Consider the following 12098-nt stretch of genomic DNA (forward strand, 5'->3'; position numbering starts at 1 on the left):
AGGAGTAAGGAAAGGATCCAGTTTCAGCTTTCTACTTATGGCTAGCCAATTTTCCCAGCACCATTTATTAAATAGGGAATCCTTTCCCCATTTCTTGTTTCTCTCAGGTTTGTCAAAGATCAGATGGCTGTAGATGTGTGGTATTATTTCTGAGGACTCTGTTCTGTTCCATTGGTCTATATCTCTGTTTTGGTACCAGTACCATGCTGTTTTGGTTACTGTAGCCTTGTAGTATAGTTTGAAGTCAGGTAGCGTGATGCCTCCAGCTTTGTTCTTTTGACTTAGGATTGTCTTGGAGATGCGGGCTCTTTTTTGGTTCCATATGAACTTTAAAGCAGTTTTTTCCAATTCTGTGAAGAAAGTCATTGGTAGCTTGATGGGGATGGCATTGAATCTATAAATTACCTTGGGCAGTATGGCCATTTTCACGATATTGATTCTTCCTATCCATGAGCATGGTTTGTTCTTCCATTTGTTTGTGTCCTCTTTTATTTCACTGAGCAGTAGTTTGTAGTTCTCCTTGAAGAGGTCCTTTACATCTCTTGTAAGTTGGATTCCTAGGTATTTTATTCTCTTTGAAGCAATTGTGAATGGAAGTTCATTCCTGATTTGGCTCTCTGTTTGTCTGTTACTGGTGTATAAGAATGCTCAATAAATTCGGTATTGATGGAACATACCTCAAAATAATAAGAGCTATTTATGACAAACCCACAGCCAATATCATACTGAATGGGCAAAAACTGGAAAAATTCCCTTTGAAAACTGGCACAAGACAGGGATGCCGTCTCTCACCACTCCTATTCAACATAGTGTTGGAAGTTCTGGCTAGGGCAATTAGGCAAGAGAAAGAAATCAAGGGTATTCAGTTAGGAAAAGAAGAAGTCAAATTGTCCCTGTTTGCAGATGACATGATTGTATATTTAGAAAACCCCATTGTCTCAGCCCAAAATCTCCTTAAGCTGATAAGCAACTTCAGCAAAGTCTCAGGATACAAAATTAATGTGCAAAAAAGCATCACCCTTTTCATGAAATTGGCTACCACCTTGTGATTTCCAAGTCCTGCTGACACAAGATATTTCTTGCCATTAGTCTGTTTTTCCCCTTAGCTGTATATCAGACTTTGCATAAGTCATCTGTTTAAGTCTATAAAATAAAAATGTGAAATGTAGCATCTCAATAACTTTTCCCAGCTTTCATGAAGTAGCATCATTCATCATCCATAATGGCATCATTTTAAGTACTAAAGTGCAGCATATTCAAACAATGAACACATGAATAAAAACAGGACATGATTTATTTGAAAATAAACTCTATTAAAAGTATACAGTTAAAATGTTTAGCATAAACATTATGACCTTTGCATAATCATAATCTTTTACTGAAATAAGTAACTATGGGTACTAAAGTAAATTTAATTTAGTTTACACATATATACTCACTCTTATTCTGAAATCTTATTCTGGACTTGGTTATATATTCTATCCTTAATGTTGACAATGGCACAAACCTAGGCATCAATAATTATCTTTAGCTACCCTATGTTTGTACAGGATATTTTAAAACTTTATCCATATTTACCTTCTAAGTGATTTAATTTGGGATCTGAACTTAGTTGCCTGATGACCGAGAAACTAATTTCTCATACCTTTAATATAATTATAGGATTGGTGATCTGAATTCCTCGTAACAGCTAGAAAGTCTCACCTAGAATTAGCATATTAACAAAATTCTCAATACAGGGAAATAACAAGAAAATTACAAAAATCACAGAATTAGGGCATGTATTTTAGATATGTCAAAAGAAAATGAAGAGATGGGATGACATGAAAGAATAAGAAAGTATAGAACCATATATGTGGAAGTTTAAAAATAATATGTAGATAGAAAAAAAGGATAAAATTGATTATATAAGTGAAACAATATTTATTACAATTAAAATAATTGTAGTTGGAATAAGTTCTAGTTTGGAAAAATATAAGAGAAAGTTTAAATTATTTAGAGAATTCTCAAAGAACACAATTCAAATATCGAAGTGTTTAAAATATGTGAAAAATGTTAAAGGAAATAGAAAGCACATTTAACAGCTTGAGAAAACATCTAACAGGATTCCTAGAATGAGACACTAGAGGAAATTATGAAGAAACTGGCATTTGAATGGATAATAAAAGGAGGTACTTTCTTACTGATAATTATTCAGGTGTGAAGAAAATAATGAATCCTCAGAAACAATGAGTTCTGAATACAAAGAGAAAACATAAAAGTAAATCCATATGTAGAGGGCAGGAAAATCTTCATTTTTAATATTCTTGTTAAATTATTTTATAAATTTAATTTTATATTTTAATAAGCTTGTTAAAAATACTGAAAAAAAAAAACATTGTGCTGTCCTCCAAAATGGATAATAGACTAACAGATGACTTGGTATTCGGGAAAATACAATACAAAATTGAAATATATCTTCAAAGTGCTGAAGGGAAACTGTGCTATACTATGTATCCCTACTCAGCTAAGCCATCGGAAAAACCTTATAGACATCGGCTAGACAAAGAGTCCATGGCAAAGAACCCAAAAGCAAATGCAACCAAAACAAAGATAAATAGATGGGATTTAATTGAACTAAAATGCTTCTGCATAGCAAAAGAAATAATCAGCAGAGAAAATAGACAACCCCCGGAGTGGCAGAAAATATTACCAACTATGCGATATCCAGATTCTGCAAGAAACTCAAACAAATCAGCAAGAAAAAAAAAATGCATCAAAAAGTGGGCTAAGCTCACACATGGGGGTAGCTTACTGCCTGGGGTACTCCCCTTGCCCATGCCTCTAGCTACAAAACAATTCAATTGTTGTTTTTGTTGTTGTTTCCCCAAATAAAATCTCAGCTAGCCCTGCCAATTGCCAAAAGAAAAAGTGGGCTAAGGACCTGAATAGACCATTTTCAAAAATATGTAAATGGCCAATAAACATGCTCAACATCACCTGTTATTAGAGAAATGCAAATCAAAACCACAGTTTGATACTGTGCAAGTATCTTACTCCTGCAAGAATGGCCATGATAAAAAAAAATAACAGATGTTGGCATGAATGTGGTGAAAAGCGAACACTTGACACTGCTGGTGGGAATGTAAACCAGTACAACCACTATGGAAAGTAGTATGGATACTCCTCAAAGAACTAAAAGTATAACTACCATTTGACTCAGTAATCCCACTACTGGGTATCTACCCAGAGGAAGATAAGTCATCATATGAAAAGGGCACTTGCACACACATTTATAGCAGTACAATTTGCATTGCAAAAATATGGAACCAGCCTAAATGCCCATCAATAAATAAGTGGTTACATACATAAACATACATATACATATTATATTTACTAATTTTAAAAGGATGCATGGATTTAGTTCTTGTTTTCTGAAGACGAAATTTGCTTTTAGGTGACACTATAATGTAAAAAAGACAGATATTCATAAATTTCTAAATTTGCTTTATTGTTTTAAATAGTTAAATATATATTTCAAAATTTTAAATATAAAAATACAAAAAAATAGTAAAATTATCACCTTATAACCAATAAAATAATATTTAAGAGGCTTATAGAACAAAATAATTACACTCAACATTTATTCAGGAATAATAAACAAATAAATGCTTTCCTAGAAAACTAGAAAGAGATATGAATATGTTTAACCTGATAAAATATATCCAGAAACTGATAATTAGTTCTTCCTATGGACATTTTTCTGTTAATGTGAGGAACAGAACAAGTATGCCCTCATAACTGCTTCCATTCAGCACAATACATTCAGATTGATCCAATGGTACAATACAAATAAATAAAATCCTAAGAATTGGAAATAAATAAATAACATTGCTTTTATTCAGAGATGGTATTTGTGATGATTTATACTGAGTGTCAACTTCATTGGATTGAAAGATACAAAGTATTGATCCTGGGTGTGTCTGTGAGGGGAAATTAGCATTGTAGTTAGTAGGCTGGGAAAGGCAGACCCATCCTTAATCTGGTTGGGCACAATCTAATCAGCTGCCAGCATGGCTAGATTTTAAGCAGGCAGAAAAATGTGAAAAGAGAGACTGGCCTAGTCTCCGGGCCTACATCTTTCTCCCATGCTGGATGCTTCCTGCCCTCGAACATTGGACTCCAAGTTCTTCAGTTTTGGAACTCGGACTGGCTCTCCTTGTTTCTCAGGCTGCAGATGGTGTATTGTGGGACCTTGTGATTGTGTGAGTTTAATACTTAATATTCCCCTTTACATATATATATATATATATTCCATTCACTCTGTCCCTCTAGAAAACCCTGACTAACACAATATTACTACTGTATGTTGAAAAAATATCAGAGACTGTATAAATTGACTAACAATTTGTACTCAGTATGATTATTGCATTCTAGATCAAAATATTTAAAAAGCTCATATACAAATTTGAAAAATAACAGATTATGCCATCTACTCGTATACTAGAAAACATACAAGCCATGAATGAATCCATTTAATTAAATATGATGTATGTTTATTTTAAAATATAATATTTTTAAGAACATAGAAGACCTGAGTAAATGCAGAATATATATATTTTTTTCCATGAAAACAAAGTAGGATAAGATAATCAATCTTACACAAATTAATCTTTGAAGTTTTGCTATGCCAGCAGAATTTCACACAAAATTTGACATACTACTCTTAAAATTCACATAGAAAATTAAGGAATGGATGAAAGCTAATACTGCTTTAAAGAAAATGTTGTGAATCATTTGTTAAAAAGAGATACTAAAAGGTCCTATAATACTATACTAAATTGAAGGCTTTAGTAACAGTGAAAGTATATAAAGAGTAGCCCAAAGAAAAGAATGGAGAGCAAAGAAACAAGCTCAACATGATAGAGGATTATGATATATTATTATGATTACAAATTGAAATAGAATGTTTAAATGAAATATACAATCAATGTTGCTTAGGAAATTCTTTATCACATAAAAAAAATAAAAAAACAAAGCCTACTTTAATCCATTCACCCAAAAAAGTAACTGAGACAAGAAAATTTAAATATATCATTATATTTTATTTTTGTTCTTGTTGCTGTTGTTATTGTTTTAGTTTGAACAGATCAGTGCCGAGTTGTATTAGTCCATTTTCACACTGCTGATGACGACATACCCGAGACTGGGCAATTTACCAAAGAAAGAGGGTTAATGAGACTTACAGTTCCAAATGGCTGAGGAAGCCTCACAATCATGGTGGAAGTCAAGGAGGAGCAAGTCGCATCTTACATGAATGACAGCAGACAAACTCTGGCTTATAAAGCCCTCAGATCTTGTGAGACTTATTCACTATCATGAGAAGAGCACAGGAAATACCTGTCCCCATGATTCAATTACTTCTCAATGAGTCATCCCACAACAAATGGGAATTCAATATAATATTTTGGTGGGCACAAAGCCAAATCATATCATTCCAACCATGGCCCCTCCCAAATCTCAAGCCCTCACATTTCAAAACCAATCATGAATTCCCAACAATCCTCCAAAGACTTAACTCATTTCAGCATTAACTCAATAGTTCACAGTCCAATGTCTCATCTGAGATCATGCAAATCCCTTCAGCCTATGAGCCTGTAAAATCAAAAGCAAGTTAATTACTTCCTAGATACAATGAAAGTACAGGCATTGGGTAAATACAGGCATTCTAAATGAGAGAAATTGGTCAAAACAAAGAGACTACAGGCCCCATGCAAGCCTGAAATCTGATGGGGCAATGAAATTTTAAAGCTCCAAAATGATTTCCTTTGACTCCATGTCTCACATCCAGGTCATACTGATGCAAGAGGTGGGTCCCATGGTCTGGGTAGCTCTGCCCCTGTGGCTTTGCAGGGTACAGACTCCCTCATGGCTGCTTTCCAGGGCTGGCATTGAGTGTCTGTGGCTTTTCTAGGCACACAGTGAATGCTGTCAGTGGATCCACCATTCTGAGATCTGGAGGATGGCAGCCCTCTTCTCACAGCTCCACTAGGCAATGCCCCAGTAGGGGCTCTGTGTGGGGGCTCCAATCCCACATTTCCCTTACACACTACCCTAGCAGATGTTCTCCATGAGTGTCCCAGCCCTGCAGCAAACTTCTGCCTGGACATCCAGGCATTTCCATATATCATCTGAAATCTAGGTGAAGGTTCCCAAACCCCAACTATTAATTTCTGTGCACTTGCAGGCTCAACACCACATGGAAGATGCCAAGGTTTGGGGCTTTCCTCCTCTTAAGCCATGGCCAGAGATATATGTTGGCCCCTTTCAGCCATGGTTGGAGTGACCAGGACACTGGGCACCGAGTCCCTAGGCTGCACACAGCATGGGGGCCCTGGGTCCAGGGCACAAAACCACTTTTTCCTCCTAGGCCTCCAGACCTGTGATGGGAGGGGTTGCTGTGAAGACCTCTGACATACCCTGGAGACATTTTTCTCATTGTCTTAGGGATTAATATTCAGTTCCTCATTACTTATGTTAATTTCAGCGGCTGGCTTGAATTTCATCTCAGAAAATGAGATTTTCTTTTCTATCACATTGTCAGGCTGGAAATTTTTCAAAACTTTTATTCTGTTTCCCTTTTGAAACTGAATGCCTTTAACAGCACCCATGCCACTTCTTGAATGCTTTGCTGCTTAGAAATTTCTTCCACCAGGTACCCTAAGTCATCTCTCTCAAGTTCGAAGTTCCACAAATCTCTAGGTCAGGGGCAAAATGCCACCAGTATCTTTGCTAAAATGTAACAAGAGTCACCTTTGCTCCAGTTCTCAAAAAGTTCCTCATCTCCATCTGAGATCACTTCAGCCAGGATTTCATTGTCCATATTATTATCAGGATGTTGGTCAAAGTCATACAACAAATCTCTAGGGAGATCCAAACTTTCCTACATTTCCCTGTCTTCTTATGAACCCTCCAAACTGTTCCAACCTCTGCGTGTTATCCAGTTCCAAAGTCGCTTCCACATTTTTGGGTATCTACAGCAGTAACCCACTCATGGTACCAATTTACTGTACTAATTTGTTTTCACACTATTGATAAAGACATACCTGAGACTGGGAATTTTACAAAGGAAAGAGGTTTAATGGGACTTACAATTCCACTTGGCTGGGGAGGCCTCACAATAATGGCAAAAGTCAAGGAGGAGCAAGTCACATCTTACATGGATGGCAGCAGGCTAAAAGAGAGCTTGTGCAGGCAAACTCCAGCTTATAAAGCCATTAGATCTCATGAGACTTATTCACTGTCATGAGAACAGCATGAGAAACACTTGCCCCCTTAATTCAATTACCTCCCACTCAGTCCCTCCCACAACTCGTGGGAATTCAATATGAGATTGGGGTGGGGACAGAGCCAAAACATATCACCAGTGAAGAAAACAAAATCTACACCAGGTAGTTTGATATATGGGATTTACTATGTCAACTGATTACAAAACAGATAGAAAAGGTAAAGGGAGATATTGGGGAGAAAGAGACAAGCCAGCTATTTATAACAGCAAAAGAAAAATCAGTGGAGGGAAATGTGAAGGAGTTGATGAAACCAGACATGAGAATTTTGAGTTGCCAACTGGAGAAGGAATTCCACTGGGCTGTCAGTGGGAAGTAGGACTGTGAAAGAAGCTGCATTAGGGATGCACCACAGGAGAAGGGGATGTGGCTATTGGATGGGCCATCCAAAGTAGAGAGAAAAGGGGGCATATAACATGTCACATCCATCTTATTCATTGTCCAATCTTCTCTTTATTTATATAAAAATGTATAGTAAAAAGACTTGCCTGACATGACCAGAAGCTAGAAAATTCTGGGAAAAATATCAGCTGCTGCAAAGCAAAACTGCAGGAAAAAGATCACAGTGAATGTGATATCAAGAAGACACAAAAGGAAAATGTCAATATCAATTATATATTGGTTAGGAAGGATCCATAGACATATAAAAAAAGACTAATGGAATATTTTCACACTTAACTATATATATAAATTTTATTGAGGTATAATATTCATAAACTAAAACTTTCTTAAAGATACAACCCATTACAAGCTATACAGTATTTATAGAACCATAAAAATTCCCCCCATTTTCCTTCCAGTGAAAATTTCCCAAAAATATAACCACTCTGACTTCTACTAACACAGAGTAGGCTTGCCTGTGTTTAAAATTAATATCATAATACAGTAGATTATGCTATTCTTATCTGAATTCTCTTGTAGATCATTGTAACTGTCAGATTCATTCATGTGTTGCAGTACTGTGGCAGCACATTCATATTCATTCTTTTGTAGTAATGCACAATATAAAAAGCACAAATTATTTCCTATAATGTTGAGAAATATTTGGGTAATTCATGTGTTCATTGTGAATAAACTGTTGTTCTTTTACCGTTTTAGTCATCATTTGTGATTTTCAAAAATTTTAATGTTTAAATAATCAAATATTTTAGTACGTCAATGTTTTTGTTAACTGCTTAATAAATATTTGTCTTCTTGAAAATTGAAGAGATATTCTTCTCCATTTTCTTCTCAAAACTTTATCATTGTACTCTGAACATTTTGTTCTACTATTCATTTTAAATTGATAACTCTGTGTAGTATAAGGTAGTAATTTAGATAATTTTTTCCCAAAGTAGGAATCTAATTTAAGCATTTTTTAAAGCATTTACTCACCACTAATTTCAGGAGCAAATCTGTCATAATCAGGTGATATTATTTGTGTGGTATGATTGTGTTTCTAGATTCTCCACTAAAGTTTATTGATATTTATACTTGTTTCTATCAATAGCATTTAAAAATTTTACTGTTATTTTTCATGAATTGATATCTGGTACTATATTCTGCAACATTGTTATCCTTCAAAACTGCTTTCAATTTTTAACTCCCTTGCATTTTTGTTGTATCATCTTATCAATAACCACCAAAAGGAAAAAAAAATCAGTTAAGATTTTAATGGAGTTTTGTTGAATCTTTATGTCAATATAAGAAAAAGAAATATTTAGACATTAGCATTTATATATAAGATGATGCATATGGAGATATCAAAATCTATATCTCATATGTGCCTATGAATAGATGAATGCATGGGGAGTTAATATGTATTTAAAAATAGACACAAAATTGATTCATTAAACATTATAAACATAGATTAACATCTATCATGAGGCTGAGCAAGACAAAAGAAAATTTAAAATATAAACATAATATGAAGGACTCTTTGAATTTTAAAAATTAGGCGAAATGAACGCATTCCCAAAAAATACAACTTACCAAAGCTTACTAAAGAAAAAATGGAAAATTCCTGTCTGTCATCTATGGCAGAATGACTGTGTAATTAAAAATAAGTTGGCCGGGCGCCGTGGCTCAAGCCTGTAATCCCAGCACTTTGGGAGGCCGAGACGGGTGGATCACGAGGTCAGGAGATCGAGACCATCCTGGCTAACACGGTGAAACCCCATCTCTACTAAAAAATACAAAAAACTAGCCGGGCGAGGTGGCGGGCGCCTGTAGTCCCAGCTACTCGGGAGGCTGAGGCAGGAGAATGGCGTGAACCTGGGAGGCGGAGCTTGCAGTGAGCCGAGATCCCGCCACTGAACTCCAGCCTGGGCGACAGAGCGAGACTCCGTCTCAAAAAAAAAAAAAAAATAAGTCTACCAAAAAACCCCAGAGGTTTGGAAACCTCCACCAATATATATTTTCAAATGTTCATGAAAAAAATAGTAACAATTTTATGCAATCTCTTTAAAGAATAGAACAGTAAAAATTTCACAACTCACCTCATGATGCCAGCATACTTTGCCACCAAAACTTGACAAGATGTGACCACAAAAAAATCATAGTTCTATTTTTTCATCAACATAGTGGATAAATTATTGCTGTAATTTTATGAAATTTATCCAGATATATGTATATATGTATAACAAATTAAATTTAATATATGCAAGTTTATTTAATATTTACAATTAATGGATATAGTCTACTATATTAATAGAATGTATTCATTCATTCTCATGCTGCTAATAAAGACATATCTGAGACTGGGTAATTTATGAAGGAAAGAGGTTGAATTGACTCATGGTTCAGCATGGCTGGTGAAGTCTCAGGAAACTTGCAATCATAGTGGAAGGCACCTCTTCAACCGGCAGGAGGAGAGAGAAGAGTAAGAGCCTAGCAAATAGGGAAGCCCCTTAGGAAACCATCAGACCTCGTGAGAGGTTAGTCACCATCAGGAGAATAGCACGGGGGAAACCGCCCCATGATTGAATTACCTCCACCAGATCCCTCTCAAAACCTGTGGAGATTATGGGAACGACAATTCAAGAGGAGATTTGGGTGGGAACACAGCCAAACTGATTCAAACAGGAGGCACGGAAAAACTGGGTAGAAGAGGGTGATTTCCCAGCAAGGTCCCTCAAGTCAGGATATCCACGGTCCTAAATGAAGACAGGCATTCCTGTTTTCATGCCCAAAATGTTGCCTTTTGGCCTACCACACCCCTTCTCCTGTACCCATGTGAGCCCTAACCCCAGGCTCCAGACAAAGACGAGGAGGCTAGGAGATGCAGAGACAAGCAGATAGACAGCAGAACGACGCCACAGAGAAAGAGAAAAGAGGAGGAACATGTCTGAACAGAGAAAGGAGTTTGGCTGGGGTGGTCAGAGAGGAGTTCTGCCACTGGATGGCCAGGATCCAGCGGGGACGATCATCTTCCCACTCCATCCCCTCCCTTCTGGCTCCCCATCCATCCTGCTGAGAGCCTCCTCCACCATTCAGTAAAACTCCCGCATTCATCCTTCCGGTCCATGTGTGAGCTGATTTTTCTGGGACACTGAACAAGAGCTTGGGATACAGAAAGCTGATACACTGACCCTCTGCCCTTGCAGAAAGACAGAAGGTCCACAGGTTTAACACAAGCTGGTTAACACTCAAGCCGTCCACGGAGGGAAAGGCTAAAAGGGCACCCTGTAACAAATGCCAGCTTGGGCTCCTTACCTGTCTGAGGCGTGCTCCCTGTCCCCTAAGGAGTTTGAGCAGCAGCGGTGACAGAACAGGCAAGCCACACCCACATCGCATTTCCTGTGAGGGGAATCAGGGAAATCTCTCTTTTCAAAACTATATCACAGAGTCAATAAAAAGACATGTGACATATCAATATATTTTAAAACTGTAATGTTTATTCACAATAAATGCACAAAAAACAGGAAAGAAAATGACTTTCTTGGTCAGATGAAGTGTTTCCTCAATATGCCAGCAGTCAACATTATAGTTAATAATAATATTGTAAGCTTTGACCCTGTTAGTTCAAGGACATAGCAAAGACTTAACATTTCTGAGTTATAATAAACATCGTATTAAATGTTCTAACCAGTTCAATAAGAAGTGAATAGAAATAAAAGGCAAACATTTTTGGAAAGAACACAAAATTTTCATTGTTTGCAGACTCTTAGTTTTCTACCAAGAAAATGTAAAAGAAAGCACTAATTATCATAGATTTAATAAGTGAATTTGTTAAAAGTCTTTGGATACAAGACAATTATATAAAGTCAATTTCGTACCTAATAACAAGCAATAAAATTTAGAAAGTTTAATTTAAATTATACCAATTTAAATAGCATTAAATAAGTTTAAGAAAACAGTAAAAAACAGAAAAAGTTGTACAAGTCTTCTCAGAAAACTGGAAGTATTACTTTTGTACATATTCATTATACTGATTTTTAAATGCTGTCTATGATAACTCTAAAATATGGATCACCCTATGGTCTCTTCTTTACTTGAATTGAAAGGAAGAAGTCCTTCTCAGATATAAAGCACAAGTCTCAAAAATTAAAAGATTTTTCTAAGAAATTCCAACATAAAATGGGTAGGGAGAAAATGTTAAAACCTTTTGATATAAAGCAAAACAAACAAAATAGATCATTATCAATAAGATAAAAGTTTACATTGGCAGCATACTTCTTATCAAAAACCCTGGCTGCCCGTAGAAACACAAGCTAAACTTTCAACATCTTTATTACACATACAATTCTATTTGTAGCAAAAATGCACATGCAATACATGTCTGCATGTATGTTT

Source organism: Theropithecus gelada, chromosome 6, assembly GCF_003255815.1.
Source record: "Theropithecus gelada isolate Dixy chromosome 6, Tgel_1.0, whole genome shotgun sequence".
NCBI classification, from domain to species: Eukaryota; Metazoa; Chordata; class Mammalia; order Primates; family Cercopithecidae; genus Theropithecus; species Theropithecus gelada.